A 15062-nucleotide genomic window follows, 5' to 3' on the forward strand; every position below is an offset into this window, starting at 1 on the left:
TCTGGACTCACTGCACTGCATCCCCAGTGGTTCCAGTGCACTCTCTGGACTCACTGCACTGCATCCCCAGTGGTGACAGTGCACTCTCTGGACTCACTGCACTGCATCCCCAGTGGTGCCAAGGCACTCTCTGGACTCACTGTAGTGCATCACTCGTGGTGCCAGTGCACTCTCTGGACTCACTGCACTGCATCCCCTGTGGCGCCAGTGCCCTCTCTGGACTCACTGCACTGCATCCCCAGTGGTGCCACTGCACTCTCTGGAGTCACTGCACTGCATCCCCAGTGGTGCCAGAGCACTCTCTGGACTCACTGCACTGCATCCCCAGTGGTGCTAGTGCACTCTCTGGACTCACTACAGTGCATCCCCAGTGGTGCCATTGCACTCTCTGGACTCACTGCACTGCATCCCCAGTGGTTCCAGTGCACTCTCTGGACTCACTGCACTGCATCCCCAGTGGTGACAGTGCACTCTCTGGACTCACTGCACTGCATCACCAGTGGTGCCAAGGCACTCTCTGGACTCACTGTAGTGCATCACTCGTGGTGCCAGTGCACTCTCTGGACTCACTGCACTGCATCCCCAGTGGCGCCAGTGCACTCTCTGGACTCACTGCACTGCATCCCCAGTGGTGCCAGTGCACTCTCTGGACTCACCGCACTGCATCCCCAGTGGTGCCAGTGCACTCTCTGGACTCTCTGCAGTGCATCCCCAGTGGTGCCAGTGCACTCTCTGGACTCACTGCACTGCATCCCCGGTGGTGCCAGTGCACTCTCTGGACTCACTGCACTGCATCCCCAGTGGTGCCAGAGCACTCTCTGGACTCACTGCACTGCATCCCCAGTGGTGCCAGTGCACTCTCTGGACTCACTACAGTGCATCCCCAGTGGTGCCAGTGCACTCTCTGGACTCACTGCACTGCATCCCCAGTGGTTCCAGTGCACTCTCTGGACTCACTGCACTGCATCCCCAGTGGTGACAGTGCACTCTCTGGACTCACTGCACTGCATCCCCAGTGGTGCCAAGGCACTCTCTGGACTCACTGTAGTGCATCACTCGTGGTGCCCGTGCACTCTCTGGACTCACTGCACTGCATCCCCAGTGGCGCCAGTGCACTCTCTGGACTCACTGCACTGCATCCCCAGTGGTGCCAGTGCACTCTCTGGACTCACCGCACTGCATCCCCAGTGGTGCCAGTGCACTCTCTGGACTCTCTGCAGTGCATCCCCAGTGGTGCCAGTGCACTCTCTGGACTCACTGCACTGCATCCCCGGTGGTGCCAGTGCTCTCTCTGGACTCACGGCACTGCATCCCCAGTGGTGCCAGTGTATTCTCTGAACTCACTGCACTGCATCCCCAGTGGTGCCAGGGCACTCTCTGGACTCACTGCACTGCATCCCCAGGGGTGCCAGTGCACTCTCTGAACTCACTGCAGTGCATCCCCAGTGGTGCCAGTGCACTCTCTGGACTCACTGCACTGCATCCCCAGTGGTGCCAGTGCACTCTATGGAGTCACTGCACTGCATCCCCAGGGGTGCCAGTGCACTCTTTGGAGTCACTGCAGTGCATCCCCAGTAGTGCCAGTGCACTCTCTGGACTCACTGCACTGCATCCCTAGTGGTGCCAGTGCACTCTCTGGACTCACTGCAGTGCATCCCCAGTGGTGCCAGTGCACTCTCTGGACTCACTGCACTGCATCCCCAGTGGTGCCAGTGCACTCTCTGGACTCACTAGCACTGCATCCCCAGTGGTGCCAGTGCACTCTCTGGACTCACTGTAGTGCATCCCCAGTGGTGCCAGTGCACTCTCTGGACTCACCGGGGTGCATCCCCAGTGGTGCCAGTGCACTCTCTGGACTCACTGCACTTCATCCCCAGTGGTGCCAGTGCACTCTCTGGACTCACTGCACTGCATCCCCAGTGGTGCCAGGTCACACTCTGGACTCACTGCACTGCATCCCCAGTGGTGCCAGTGCACTCTCTGGACTCACTGCACTGCATCCCCAGTGGTGTCAGTGCACTCTCTGGACTCACTCCCCTCCATTTCCAGTGGTGCCAGTGCACTGTCTGAACTCACTGCAGTGCATCCCAAGTGGTGCCAGTGCACTCTCTGGACTCACGGCACTGCATCCCCAGTGGTGCCAGTGCACTCTCTGGACTCATTGCAGTGCATCCCCGGTGGTGCCAGTGCACACTCTGGACTCACTGCAGTGCATCCCCAGTGGTGCCAGTGCACTCTCTGGACTCACTGCACTGCATCCCCAGTGGTGCCAGTGCCCTCCCTGGACTCACTGCACTGCATCCCCAGTGGTGCCACTGCACTCTCTGGAGTCACTGCACTGCATCCCCAGTGGTGCCAGAGCACTCTCTGGACTCACTGCACTGCATCCCCAGTGGTGCCAGTGCACCCTCTGGACTCACTACAGTGCATCCCCAGTGGTGCCAGTGCACTCTCTGGACTCACTGCACTGCATCCCCAGTGGTGCCAGTGCACTCTCTGGACTCACTGCACTGCATCCCCAGTGGTGACAGTGCACTCTCTGGACTCACTGCACTGCATCCCCAGTGGTGCCAGTGCACTCTCTGGACTCACTGTAGTGCATCACTCGTGGTGCCAGTGCACTCTCTGGACTCACTGCACTGCATCCCCAGTGGCGCCAGTGCACTCTCTGGACTCACTGCACTGCATCCCCAGTGGTGCCAGTGCACTCTCTGGACTCACCGCACTGCATCCCCAGTGGTGCCAGTGCACTCTCTGGACTCTCTGCAGTGCATCCCCAGTGGTGCCAGTGCACTCTCTGGACTCACTGCACTGCATCCCCGGTGGTGCCAGTGCACTCTCTGGACTCACGGCACTGCATCCCCAGTGGTGCCAGTGTATTCTCTGAACTCACTGCACTGCATCCCCAGTGGTGCCACTGCACTCTCTGGAGTCACTGCACTGCATCCCCAGTGGTGCCAGAGCACTCTCTGGACTCACTACACTGCATCTCCAGCGGTGCCAGTGCACTCTCTGGACTCACTACAGTGCATCCCCAGTGGTGCCAGTGCACTCTCTGGACTCACTGCACTGCATCCCCAGTGGTTCCAGTGCACTCTCTGGACTCACTGCACTGCATCCCCAGTGGTGACAGTGCACTCTGTGGACTCACTGCACTGCATCCCCAGTGGTGCCAAGGCACTCTCTGGACTCACTGTAGTGCATCACTCGTGGTGCCAGTGCACTCTCTGGACTCACTGCACTGCATCCCCAGTGGCGCCAGTGCACTCTCTGGACTCACTGCACTGCATCCCCAGTGGTGCCAGTGCACTCTCTGGACTCACCGCACTGCATCCCCAGTGGTGCCAGTGCACTCTCTGGACTCTCTGCAGTGCATCCCCAGTGGTGCCAGTGCACTCTCTGGACTCACTGCACTGCATCCCCGGTGGTGCCAGTGCACTCTCTGGACTCACGGCACTGCATCCCCAGTGGTGACAGTGCACTCTCTGGACTCACTGCACTGCATCCCCAGTGGTGCCAAGGCACTCTCTGGACTCACTGTAGTGCATCACTCGTGGTGCCAGTGCACTCTCTGGACTCACTGCACTGCATCCCCAGTGGCGCCAGTGCACTCTCTGGACTCACTGCACTGCATCCCCAGTGGTGCCAGTGCACTCTCTGGACTCACCGCACTGCATCCCCAGTGGTGCCAGTGCACTCTCTGGACTCTCTGCAGTGCATCCCCAGTGGTGCCAGTGCACTCTCTGGACTCACTGCACTGCATCCCCGGTGGTGCCAGTGCTCTCTCTGGACTCACGGCACTGCATCCCCAGTGGTGCCAGTGTATTCTCTGAACTCACTGCACTGCATCCCCAGTGGTGCCAGGGCACTCTCTGGACTCACTGCACTGCATCCCCAGGGGTGCCAGTGCACTCTCTGGACTCACTGCACTGCATCCCCATTGGTGCCAGTGCACTCTCTGGACTCACTAATGACCATCCCCGGTGGTGCCAGTGCACTCTCTGGACTCACTGCACTGCATCCCCAGTGGTGCCAGTGCACTCTATGGAGTCACTGCACTGCATCCCCAGGGGTGCCAGTGCACTCTTTGGAGTCACTGCAGTGCATCCCCAGTAGTGCCAGTGCACTCTCTGGACTCACTGCACTGCATCCCTAGTGGTGCCAGTGCACTCTCTGGACTCACTGCAGTGCATCCCCAGTGGTGCCAGTGCACTCTCTGGACTCACTGCACTGCATCCCCAGTGGTGCCAGTGCACTCTCTGGACTCACTAGCACTGCATCCCCAGTGGTGCCAGTGCACTCTCTGGACTCACTGTAGTGCATCCCCAGTGGTGCCAGTGCACTCTCTGGACTCACCGGGGTGCATCCCCAGTGGTGCCAGTGCACTCTCTGGACTCACTGCACTTCATCCCCAGTGGTGCCAGTGCACTCTCTGGACTCACTGCACTGCATCCCCAGTGGTGCCAGGTCACACTCTGGACTCACTGCACTGCATCCCCAGTGGTGCCAGTGCACTCTCTGGACTCACTGCACTGCATCCCCAGTGGTGCCAGTGCACTCTCTGGACTCACTCCCCTCCATTTCCAGTGGTGCCAGTGCACTCTCTGGACTCACTGCAGTGCATCCCCAGTGGTGCCAGTGCACTCTCTGGACTCACTGCACTGCATCCCCAGTGGTGCCAGTGCACTCTATGGAGTCACTGCACTGCATCCCCAGGGGTGCCAGTGCACTCTCTGGACTCACTGTAGTGCATCCCCAGTGGTGCCAGTGCACTCTCTGGACTCACCGGGGTGCATCCCCAGTGGTGCCAGTGCACTCTCTGGACTCACTGCAGTGCATCCCCAGTGGTGCCAGTGCACTCTCTGGACTCACTGCACTGCATCCCCAGTGGTGCCAGGTCACACTCTGGACTCACTGCACTGCATCCCCAGTGGTGCCAGTGCACTCTCTGGACTCACTGCACTGCATCCCCAGTGGTGCCAGTGCACTCTCTGAACTCACTGCAGTGCATCCCCAGTGGTGCCAGTGCACTCTCTGGACTCACTGCACTGCATCCCCAGTGGTGCCAGTGCACTCTATGGAGTCACTGCACTGCATCCCCAGGGGTGCCAGTGCACTCTTTGGAGTCACTGCAGTGCATCCCCAGTAGTGCCAGTGCACTCTCTGGACTCACTGCACTGCATCCCTAGTGGTGCCAGTGCACTCTCTGGACTCACTGCAGTGCATCCCCAGTGGTGCCAGTGCACTCTCTGGACTCACTGCACTGCATCCCCAGTGGTGCCAGTGCACTCTCTGGACTCACTAGCACTGCATCCCCAGTGGTGCCAGTGCACTCTCTGGACTCACTGTAGTGCATCCCCAGTGGTGCCAGTGCACTCTCTGGACTCACCGGGGTGCATCCCCAGTGGTGCCAGTGCACTCTCTGGACTCACTGCACTTCATCCCCAGTGGTGCCAGTGCACTCTCTGGACTCACTGCACTGCATCCCCAGTGGTGCCACTGCACTCTCTGGAGTCACTGCACTGCATCCCCAGTGGTGCCAGTGCACTCTATGGAGTCACTGCACTGCATCCCCAGGGGTGCCAGTGCACTCTTTGGAGTCACTGCAGTGCATCCCCAGTAGTGCCAGTGCACTCTCTGGACTCACTGCACTGCATCCCTAGTGGTGCCAGTGCACTCTCTGGACTCACTGCAGTGCATCCCCAGTGGTGCCAGTGCACTCTCTGGACTCACTGCAGTGCATCCCCAGTGGTGCCAGTGCACTCTCTGGACTCACTGCACTGCATCCCCAGTGGTGCCAGTGCACTCTCTGGACTCACTAGCACTGCATCCCCAGTGGTGCCAGTGCACTCTCTGGACTCACTGTAGTGCATCCCCAGTGGTGCCAGTGCACTCTCTGGACTCACCGGGGTGCATCCCCAGTGGTGCCAGTGCACTCTCTGGACTCACTGCACTTCATCCCCAGTGGTGCCAGTGCACTCTCTGGACTCACTGCACTGCATCCCCAGTGGTGCCAGGTCACACTCTGGACTCACTGCACTGCATCCCCAGTGGTGCCAGTGCACTCTCTGGACTCACTGCACTGCATCCCCAGTGGTGCCAGTGCACTCTCTGGACTCTCTGCAGTGCATCCCCAGTGGTGCCAGTGCACTCTCTGGACTCACTGCACTGCATCCCCGGTGGTGCCAGTGCACTCTCTGGACTCACGGCACTGCATCCCCAGTGGTGCCAGTGTATTCTCTGAACTCACTGCACTGCATCCCCAGTGGTGCCACTGCACTCTCTGGAGTCACTGCACTGCATCCCCAGTGGTGCCAGAGCACTCTCTGGACTAACTGCACTGCATCTCCAGCGGTGCCAGTGCACTCTCTGGACTCACTACAGTGCATCCCCAGTGGTGCCAGTGCACTCTCTGGACTCACTACACTGCATCCCCAGTGGTTCCAGTGCACTCTCTGGACTCACTGCACTGCATCCCCAGTGGTGACAGTGCACTCTCTGGACTCACTGCACTGCATCCCCAGTGGTGCCAAGGCACTATCTGGACTCACTGTAGTGCATCACTCGTGGTGCCAGTGCACTCTCTGGACTCACTGCACTGCATCCCCAGTGGCGCCAGTGCACTCTCTGGACTCACTGCACTGCATCCCCAGTGGTGCCAGTGCACTCTCTGGACTCACCGCACTGCATCCCCAGTGGTGCCAGTGCACTCTCTGGACTCTCTGCAGTGCATCCCCAGTGGTGCCAGTGCACTCTCTGGACTCACTGCACTGCATCCCCGGTGGTGCCAGTGCACTCTCTGGACTCACGGCACTGCATCCCCAGTGGTGCCAGTGTATTCTCTGAACTCACGGCACTGCATCCCCAGTGGTGCCAGGGCACTCTCTGGACTCACTGCACTGCATCCCCAGTGGTGCCAGTGCACTCTCTGGACTCACTAGCACTGCATCCCCAGTGGTGCCAGTGCACTCTCTGGACTCACCGTAGTGCATCCCCAGTGGTGCCAGTGCACTCTCTGGACTCACCGGGGTGCATCCCCAGTGGTGCCAGTGCACTCTCTGGACTCACTGCACTTCATCCCCAGTGGTGCCAGTGCACTCTCTGGACTCACTGCACTGCATCCCCAGTGGTGCCAGGTCACACTCTGGACTCACTGCACTGCATCCCCAGTGGTGCCAGTGCACTCTCTGGACTCACTGCACTGCATCCCCAGTGGTGCCAGTGCACTCTCTGGACTCACTGCACTTCATCCCCAGTGGTGCCAGTGCACTCTCTGGACTCACTGCAGTGCATCCCCAGTGGTGCCAGTGCACTCTCTGGACTCACTGCACTGCATCCCCAGTGGTGCCAGTGCACTCTCTGGACTCACTGCACTGCATCCCCAGTGGTGCCAGTGCACTCTATGGAGTCACTGCACTGCATCCCCAGGGGTGCCAGTGCACTCTCTGGACTCACTGTAGTGCATCCCCAGTGGTGCCAGTGCACTCTCTGGACTCACCGGGGTGCATCCCCAGTGGTGCCAGTGCACTCTCTGGACTCACTGCACTTCATCCCCAGTGGTGCCAGTGCACTCTCTGGACTCACTGCACTGCATTCCCAGTGGTGCCAGGTCACACTCTGGACTCACTGCACTGCATCCCCAGTGGTGCCAGTGCACTCTCTGGACTCACTGCACTGCATCCCCAGTGGTGCCAGTGCACTCTCTGAACTCACTGCAGTGCATCCCCAGTGGTGCCAGTGCACTCTCTGGACTCACTGCACTGCATCCCCAGTGGTGCCAGTGCACTCTATGGAGTCACTGCACTGCATCCCCAGGGGTGCCAGTGCACTCTTTGGAGTCACTGCAGTGCATCCCCAGTAGTGCCAGTGCACTCTCTGGACTCACTGCACTGCATCCCTAGTGGTGCCAGTGCACTCTCTGGACTCACTGCAGTGCATCCCCAGTGGTGCCAGTGCACTCTCTGGACTCACTGCACTGCATCCCCAGTGGTGCCAGTGCACTCTCTGGACTCACTAGCACTGCATCCCCAGTGGTGCCAGTGCACTCTCTGGACTCACTGCAGTGCATCCCCAGTGGTGCCAGTGCACTCTCTGGACTCACCGGGGTGCATCCCCAGTGGTGCCAGTGCACTCTCTGGACTCACTGCACTTCATCCCCAGTGGTGCCAGTGCACTCTCTGGACTCACTGCACTGCATCCCCAGTGGTGCCACTGCACTCTCTGGAGTCACTGCACTGCATCCCCAGTGGTGCCAGTGCACTCTATGGAGTCACTGCACTGCATCCCCAGGGGTGCCAGTGCACTCTTTGGAGTCACTGCAGTGCATCCCCAGTAGTGCCAGTGCACTCTCTGGACTCACTGCACTGCATCCCTAGTGGTGCCAGTGCACTCTCTGGACTCACTGCAGTGCATCCCCAGTGGTGCCAGTGCACTCTCTGGACTCACTGCAGTGCATCCCCAGTGGTGCCAGTGCACTCTCTGGACTCACTGCACTGCATCCCCAGTGGTGCCAGTGCACTCTCTGGACTCACTAGCACTGCATCCCCAGTGGTGCCAGTGCACTCTCTGGACTCACTGTAGTGCATCCCCAGTGGTGCCAGTGCACTCTCTGGACTCACCGGGGTGCATCCCCAGTGGTGCCAGTGCACTCTCTGGACTCACTGCACTTCATCCCCAGTGGTGCCAGTGCACTCTCTGGACTCACTGCACTGCATCCCCAGTGGTGCCAGGTCACACTCTGGACTCACTGCACTGCATCCCCAGTGGTGCCAGTGCACTCTCTGGACTCACTGCACTGCATCCCCAGTGGTGCCAGTGCACTCTCTGGACTCACTCCCCTCCATTTCCAGTGGTGCCAGTGCACTGTCTGAACTCACTGCAGTGCATCCCCAGTGGTGCCAGTGCACTCTCTGGACTCACGGCACTGCATCCCCAGTGGTGCCAGTGCACTCTCTGGACTCATTGCAGTGCATCCCCGGTGGTGCCAGTGCACACTCTGGACTCACTGCAGTGCATCCCCAGTGGTGCCAGTGCACTCTCTGGACTCACTGCACTGCATCCCCAGTGGTGCCAGTGCCCTCCCTGGACTCACTGCACTGCATCCCTAGTGGTGCCACTGCACTCTCTGGAGTCACTGCACTGCATCCCAGTGGTGCCAGAGCACTCTCTGGACTCACTGCACTGCATCCCCAGTGGTGCCAGTGCACCCTCTGGACTCACTACAGTGCATCCCCAGTGGTGCCAGTGCACTCTCTGGACTCACTGCACTGCATCCCCAGTGGTGCCAGTGCACTCTCTGGACTCACTGCACTGCATCCCCAGTGGTGACAGTGCACTCTCTGGACTCACTGCACTGCATCCCCAGTGGTGCCAGTGCACTCTCTGGACTCACTGTAGTGCATCACTCGTGGTGCCAGTGCACTCTCTGGACTCACTGCACTGCATCCCCAGTGGCGCCAGTGCACTCTCTGGACTCACTGCACTGCATCCCCAGTGGTGCCAGTGCACTCTCTGGACTCACCGCACTGCATCCCCAGTGGTGCCAGTGCACTCTCTGGACTCTCTGCAGTGCATCCCCAGTGGTGCCAGTGCACTCTCTGGACTCACTGCACTGCATCCCCGGTGGTGCCAGTGCACTCTCTGGACTCACGGCACTGCATCCCCAGTGGTGCCAGTGTATACTCTGAACTCACTGCACTGCATCCCCAGTGGTGCCACTGCACTCTCTGGAGTCACTGCACTGCATCCCCAGTGGTGCCAGAGCACTCTCTGGACTCACTACACTGCATCTCCAGCGGTGCCAGTGCACTCTCTGGACTCACTACAGTGCATCCCCATTGGTGCCAGTGCACTCTCTGGACTCACTGCACTGCATCCCCAGTGGTTCCAGTGCACTCTCTGGACTCACTGCACTGCATCCCCAGTGGTGACAGTGCACTCTCTGGACTCACTGCACTGCATCCCCAGTGGTGCCAAGGCACTCTCTGGACTCACTGTAGTGCATCACTCGTGGTGCCAGTGCACTCTCTGGACTCTCTGCAGTGCATCCCCAGTGGTGCCAGTGCACTCTCTGGACTCACTGCACTGCATCCCCGGTGGTGCCAGTGCCATCTCTGGACTCACGGCACTGCATCCCCAGTGGTGCCAGTGTATTCTCTGAACTCACTGCACTGCATCCCCAGTGGTGCCACTGCACTCTCTGGAGTCACTGCACTGCATCCCCAGTGGTGCCAGAGCACTCTCTGGACTAACTGCACTGCATCTCCAGCCGTGCCAGTGCACTCTCTGGACTCACTACAGTGCATCCCCAGTGGTGCCAGTGCACTCTCTGGACTCACTACACTGCATCCCCAGTGGTTCCAGTGCACTCTCTGGACTCACTGCACTGCATCCCCAGTGGTGACAGTGCACTCTCTGGACTCACTGCACTGCATCCCCAGTGGTGCCAAGGCACTCTCTGGACTCACTGTAGTGCATCACTCGTGGTGCCAGTGCACTCTCTGGACTCACTGCACTGCATCCCCAGTGGCGCCAGTGCACTCTCTGGACTCACTGCACTGCATCCCCAGTGGTGCCAGTGCACTCTCTGGACTCACCGCACTGCATCCCCAGTGGTGCCAGTGCACTCTCTGGACTCTCTGCAGTGCATCCCCAGTGGTGCCAGTGCACTCTCTGGACTCACTGCACTGCATCCCCGGTGGTGCCAGTGCACTCTCTGGACTCACGGCACTGCATCCCCAGTGGTGCCAGTGTATTCTCTGAACTCACGGCACTGCATCCCCAGTGGTGCCAGGGCACTCTCTGGACTCACTGCACTGCATCCCCAGTGGTGCCAGTACACTCTCTGGACTCACCGCACTGCATCCCCAGTGGTGCCAGTGCACTCTCTGGACTCTCTGCAGTGCATCCCCAGTGGTGCCAGTGCACTCTCTGGACTCACTGCACTGCATCCCCGGTGGTGCCAGTGCACTCTCTGGACTCACGGCACTGCATCCCCAGTGGTGCCAGTGTATTCTCTGAACTCACTGCACTGCATCCCCAGTGGTGCCACTGCACTCTCTGGAGTCACTGCACTGCATCCCCAGTGGTGCCAGTGCACTCTCTGGACTCACTGCACTGCATCCCCAGTGGTGCCAGGTCACACTCTGGACTCACTGCACTGCATCCCCAGTGGTGCCAAGGCACTCTCTGGACTCACTGTAGTGCATCACTCGTGGTGCCAGTGCACTCTCTGGACTCACTGCACTGCATCCCCAGTGGCGCCAGTGCACTCTCTGGACTCACTGCACTGCATCCCCAGTGGTGCCAGTGCACTCTCTGGACTCACCGCACTGCATCCCCAGTGGTGCCAGTGCACTCTCTGGACTCTCTGCAGTGTTCCCCAGTGGTGCCAGTGCACTCTCTGGACTCACTGCACTGCATTCCCGGTGGTGCCAGTGCACTCTCTGGACTCACTGCACTGCATCCCCAGTGGTGCCAGTGCACTCTCTGGACTCACGGCACTGCATCCCCAGTGGTGCCAGTGTATTCTCTGAACTCACTGCACTGCATCCCCAGTGGTGCCAGTGCACTCTCTGGACTCACTGCACTGCATCCCCAGTGGTGCCAGGGCACTCTCTGGACTCACTGCACTGCATCGCCAGTGGTGACAGTGCACTCTCTGGACTGACTGCACTGCATCCCCAGTGCTGCCAGTGCACTCTCTGGACTCACTGCACTGCATCCCCGGTGGTGCCAGTGCACTCTCTGGACTCACAGCACTGCATCCCCAGTGGTGCCAGTGCACTCTCTGGACTCACTGCACTGCATCCCCAGTGGTGCCAATGCACTCTCTGGACTCACTGCACTGCATCCCCAGTGGTGCCAGTGCACTCTCTGGACTCACTGCAGTGCATCCCCAGTGGTGCCAGTGCACTCTCTGGACTCACTGCACTGCATCCCCAGTGGTGCCAGTGCACTCTCTGGACTCACTGCACTGCATCCCCGGTGGTGCCAGTGCACTCTCTGGACTCACTGCACTGCATCCCCACTGGTGCCAGGGTACTCTCTGGACTCACTGCACTGCATCCCCAGTGGTGCCAGTGCACTCTCTGGACTCACTGCACTGCATCCCCATTGGTGCCAGTTTACTCTCTGGACTCACTAATGACCATCCCCAGTGGTGCCAGTGCACTCTCTGGACTCACTGCACTGCATCCCCAGTGGTGCCACTGCACTCTCTGGACTCACCGGGGTGCATCCCCAGTGGTGCCAGTGCACTCTATGGATCACTGCACTGCATCCCCAGTGGTGCCAGTGCACTCTCTGGACTCACTGCACTGCATCCCCAGTGGTGCCAGTGCACTCTCTGGACTCACTGCACTGCATCGCCAGTGGTGCCAGTGCACTCTCTGGACTCACTGCACTGCATCCCCAATAGTATCAGTTCAATCTCTGGTCTCACTGCAGTGCATCCCCAGTGGTGCCAGTGCACTCTCTGGACTCACTGCACTGCATCCCCAGTGCTGACAGTGCACTCTCTGGACTCACTGCACTGTATCCCCAGTGGTGCAAGTGCGCTCTCTGGACTCACTGCACTGCATCCCCAGAGGTACCAGTGCACTCTCTGGACTCACCGCACTGCATCCCCAGTGGTGCCAGGGTACTCTGTGGACTCACGGCACTGCATCCCCAGGGGTGCCCGTGCACTCTCTGGACTCACTGCAGTGCATCCCCAGTGGTGCCAGTGCACTCTCTGGACTCACTGCACTGCATCCCCAGTGGTGCCAGTGCACTCTCTGGACTCACTGCACTGCATCCCCACTTGTGCCAGGGTACTCTGTGGACTCACTGCACTGCATCCCCAGTGGTGCCAGGGCACTCTCTGGACTCACCGGGGTGCATCCCCAGTGGTGCCAGTGCACTCTCTGGACTCACTGCACTGCATCCCCAGTGGTGCCAGTGCACACTCTGGACTCACGGCACTGCATCCCCGGTGGTGCCAGTGCACTCTCTGGACTAACTGCACTGCATCTCCAGCGGTGCCAGTGCACTCTCTGGACTCACTACAGTGCATCCCCAGTGGTGCCAGTGCACTCTCTGGACTCACTGCACTGCATCCCCAGTGGTTCCAGTGCACTCTCTGGACTCACTGCACTGCATCCCCAGTGGTGACAGTGCACTCTCTGAACTCACTGCACTGCATCCCCAGTGGTGCCAGTGCACTCTCTGGACTCACTGCACTGCATCCCCAGTGGTGCCAGTGCACTCTCTGGAGTCACTGCACTGCATCCCCAGTGGTGACAGTGCACTCTCTGGACTGACTGCACTGCATCCCCAGTGCTGCCAGTGCACTCTTTGGACTCACTGCACTGAATTCCCAGTGGTGCCAGTGCACTCTCTGGACTCACTGCACTGCATTCCCGGTGGTGCCAGTGCACTCTCTGGACTCACTGCAGTGCATCCCCAGTGGTGCCAGTGCACTCTCTGGACTCACGGCACTGCATCCCCAGTGGTGCCAGTGTATTCTCTGAACTCACTGCACTGCATCCCCAGTGGTGCCAGTGCACTCTCTGGACTCACTGCAGTGCATCCCCAGTGGTGCCAGTGCACTCTCTGGACTCACTGCACTGCATCCCCAGTGGTGCCAGTGCCCTCTCTGGACTCACTGCACTGCATCCCCATTGGTGCCACTGCACTCTCTGGAGTCACTGCACTGCATCTCCAGTGTTGCAAGTGCGCTCTCTGGACTCACTGCAGTGCATCCCCATTGGTGCCAGTGCACTCTCTGGACTCACTGGACTGCATCACCAGTGGTGCCAGTGCACTCTCTGGACTCACTGCAGTGCATCCCCACTGGTGCCAGTGCACTCTCTGGACTCACTGCACTGCATACACAGTGGTGCCAGTGCACTCTCTGGACTCACTGCACTGCATCCCCAGTGGTGCCAGTGCACTCTCTGGACTCACTGCACTGCATCCCCACTTGTGCCAGGGTACTCTGTGGACTCACTGCACTGCATCCCCAGTGGTGCCAGGGCACTCTCTGGACTCACCGGGGTGCATCCCCAGTGGTGCCAGTGCACTCTCTGGACTCACTGCACTGCATCCCCAGTGGTGCCAGTGCACACTCTGGACTCACGGCACTGCATCCCCGGTGGTGCCAGTGCACTCTCTGGACTAACTGCACTGCATCTCCAGCGGTGCCAGTGCACTCTCTGGACTCACTACAGTGCATCCCCAGTGGTGCCAGTGCACTCTCTGGACTCACTGCACTGCATCCCCAGTGGTTCCAGTGCACTCTCTGGACTCACTGCACTGCATCCCCAGTGGTGACAGTGCACTCTCTGAACTCACTGCACTGCATCCCCAGTGGTGCCAGTGCACTCTCTGGACTCACTGCACTGCATCCCCAGTGGTGCCAGTGCACTCTCTGGAGTCGCTGCACTGCATCCCCAGTGGTGCCAGTGCACTCTCTGGAGTCACTGCACTGCATCCCCAGTGGTGACAGTGCACTCTCTGGACTGACTGCACTGCATCCCCAGTGCTGCCAGTGCACTCTTTGGACTCACTGCACTGAATTCCCAGTGGTGCCAGTGCACTCTATGGAGTCACTGCACTGCATCCCCAGGGGTGCCAGTGCACTCTTTGGAGTCACTGCAGTGCATCCCCAGTAGTGCCAGTGCACTCTCTGGACTCACTGCACTGCATCCCTAGTGGTGCCAGTGCACTCTCTGGACTCACTGCAGTGCATCCCCAGTGGTGCCAGTGCACTCTCTGGACTCACTGCACTGCATCCCCAGTGGTGCCAGTGCACTCTCTGGACTCACTAGCACTGCATCCCCAGTGGTGCCAGTGCACTCTCTGGACTCACTGTAGTGCATCCCCAGTGGTGCCAGTGCACTCTCTGGACTCACCGGGGTGCATCCCCAGTGGTGCCAGTGCACTCTCTGGACTCACTGCACTTCATCCCTAGTGGTGCCAGTGCACTCTCTGGACTCACTGCAGTGCATCCCCAGTGGTGCCAGTGCACTCTCTGGACTCACTGCACTGCATCCCCAGTGGTGCCAGTGCACTCTATGGAG

This window comes from Anser cygnoides, chromosome 14 (assembly GCF_040182565.1).
Source record: "Anser cygnoides isolate HZ-2024a breed goose chromosome 14, Taihu_goose_T2T_genome, whole genome shotgun sequence".
NCBI classification, from domain to species: domain Eukaryota; kingdom Metazoa; phylum Chordata; class Aves; order Anseriformes; family Anatidae; genus Anser; species Anser cygnoides.